Source organism: Garra rufa, chromosome 12 (genome assembly GCF_049309525.1).
Source record: "Garra rufa chromosome 12, GarRuf1.0, whole genome shotgun sequence".
Classification (NCBI taxonomy): domain Eukaryota; kingdom Metazoa; phylum Chordata; class Actinopteri; order Cypriniformes; family Cyprinidae; genus Garra; species Garra rufa.
The window spans coordinates 39273630-39276394 of record NC_133372.1 but is presented as its reverse complement, the minus strand read 5'-3'; the positions used below and the strand labels follow the sequence as shown (position 1 = coordinate 39276394).

The following is a 2765-nucleotide window of genomic DNA, read 5'->3' as shown; positions in this document are numbered from 1 at the left end:
TTATGTGGTTGCATGGGTGTTCTGGGAGGTCATTGAGGTGTTTCTATGGTATGCAGTTGCTAGGGTGTTCTGGGTCATTGCTAGGGTGTTGTCACAGTATGCAGTTGCTAGGGTGTTCTGGGTTATTGCTAGGGTGCTGTTATGGTATGTGGTTGCTAGGGTGTATTGGTTGGTGACTAGGGTGTTACTAGCTGGTTGTTAGGATATTCACTACTAAGGTGTCTAGTTCACTACTAAGGTGTTCTGGTTGGAAGTTTGTATTTTGCTCTAGTATATGGTTGTTAGAGTGTTGTGTCTAGGTGGTTGCTAGGGTGTTCTGGGTGATCAATAGGGTGTCGCTGGCTTTTAAATAAATTCTGTTTTATAAATCAATTTTTTTTACCTTCTCAAGTAAAACTAGGATGTTCAGATTAGTTGAAGACATTAAAATTTCTGCATTAAGCCGTATCCTAATGATTCTGCCTATAGTTTAGAAATTTTTTAGATTAAATCACGACATGACACAGCATAAAGTGGTAATATTGTGTACAGCCAAATATGTTCTCTGTTTGATGTGAAACACAGAGAAATCATGCAGTTCTAAGTCTCTGTGGGTTGTTCTGGCTAAATCCCAACCATATGGGACCACTGTAGATCTGAAAGTCGCAGACTCACTCAGTGACTCTTCAGGGGCAAAATGCTACTCCGTTATACTCTAGTGCTTGATAAAATCAATATTTAGTCTTCCACTTGTATCATTTTTCTCTGTTTGAGCTTAGACATAGAATACAATCCAAGAGTCATCTGCACACAAATGCAGAATTATCTTCACTTTCCCAAGCCATTTTTGTCCTTCAGTCAAGTTGAAGTGAAGTGTTGTGATTTTTAGAGATGTATGAACTGGATTAAAGGTCACTATAAAAATGTGTCCAAGACTTGTGTCCAAGTATTTTTACATAACAATGATGTACTAAAACCTGGAAAAAGTTTTCTTTCCGTCTTTGAAAAGTTTTGGGTATGGACTCACAAATCCACGAAAATTACTAAAACCGCTGTATTATACATTTTGTAGCCATTGTTTTCAAAAATTAGCATTTTTTCATGTTTTCAGGCCCCCAAAATGCTGCTGTAAATGAACAGCCAAAACACATAGTTTTCCACTCCCAGAAAAATAGTACAACAGTGGTCACCTCTTCAGAAGGTACATATTTGTACCTAAAAAGTACATATTGGTACCGTAAAGGTACATAGTAGTATCTAAAATGTACACAATTTCACCTTTTGAAAAGGTACCACCAGTCACAACTTTTGTACCTTTTTTTCTGAGAGTGTAATTGAAAACTGAGTTGTCTAAACACCCCTTTTGTTTCTTTTTGAACAGTTAATCTTTTTGCGACATGTTTTGCTTAAAAAGTGTGCATGGTTTGATATTTAATTATAATCCAGTGACATTTTTAAAGTAGTTCACTTCCAGAACAAAAATTTACAGATAATGTACTCACCCTCTTGTCATCCAAGTTGTTAATTTCTTTCTTACTTCAGTTGTAGAAAAATTATGTTTTTTGAGGAAAACATTTCAGGGTTATTCTCCATATAGAGGACTTCTATGGTGCCCCGAGTTTGAACTTACAAAATGCAGTTTAAATGCAGCTTCAAACGATCCTAAAAGCAGTTGTAAATGATCCCAGCCGAGGAAGAAGGGTCTTCTCTAGCAAAACGATTGGTTATATATATATATTTTTAAACTACAATTTCTATACTTTTCAACCTCAAACGCTCATCTTGTCTCGCTCTGCCTGAACTCTGTTTTTTCCGGTTCAAAACAGTTAGGGTATGTTGAAAAACTCCCATCTCATTTTCTCCCTCAACTTCAAAATCATCCTACATCGCTGTTTTACCTTTTTTGTTAAGGGTGTTTGGGGACGGTACTTCTGCAGTGACGTAGGATGATTTTGAAATTATTTTTGAAGTTCAGGCAAAGCAAGACAAGACAAGGTCGAGGTTGAAAAGTATATAAATTGTCATTTAAAAAATGTAAAAACAACCAATCATTTTGTTAGATGAGACCACCATATAAGTCCACTATGGAGAAAAATCCTGAAGAGTTTTCCTCAAAAAACATAATATCTTTACAACTGAAGAAAGAAAGAAACAAACATCTTGGATGACAAGGGGGTGATCTGTAAATGTTTCTAGAAGTGAACTTCTCCTTTAAGTGTGTCTGAAGTGTCTTAAATACCTTTCTAGTACTTCAGAAGTGATTCCATCATACGACTATATAGGCAACATGAGACAAAAATATCTGTCCAACAATTTATATGGTCAAAGAGCAAGAAAGATTTAGTTTCCACATAGTTCTCACATCTGGTACAACAACAGCTAAACTGTAAATACATGATGGACACCAGAAAACAGCTCGATTAATATCTGCCAGATAGCAGAGGGCAGTAGTCTCGTAGATGATCAGTTCATGTCCAACAGTTCAACAGTTCAGTTCTCTTCGTATTGCTTTCTTCGTATTAAATGCAAACCTGCAGAATTTACCCAAAAAAGGCCACTTTGAGAGTGTTGCGGTTCACGGTGATTCAGCCAGACATAAATGGTAAGTGGCAGTAGAGATATGTGGGCATCTTCTGTGCTGTTTGAAGGTGATTTCAGTTCTGTTTTGGTAGCAGAAAGGTTAACGGCCTCCGTTTCTATTGGTCATCGGTCCTAGGCACTGCGTGGATCTCCCCCGGAGCCTGCAGAAACAGACGCACGCGAACGTATTACGCTGCTGGAATGTG

The 2765-nt window shown here is 37.4% G+C and overlaps 1 protein-coding gene across 1 annotated transcript in view; it reads right to left on the bottom strand.

The window, feature by feature from the left end:
* Positions 1-2278: 2278 nt before the first annotated feature.
* The window catches only part of kcna3a (potassium voltage-gated channel, shaker-related subfamily, member 3a), a 13110-nt gene continuing 12623 nt past the window's right edge, over positions 2279-2765 (bottom strand). Inside the window, exon 3 of the mRNA XM_073851392.1 lies at positions 2279-2720. The gene's annotated coding sequence lies outside the window, so the exon portion shown is untranslated. The remainder of the gene's footprint in view (positions 2721-2765) is intronic.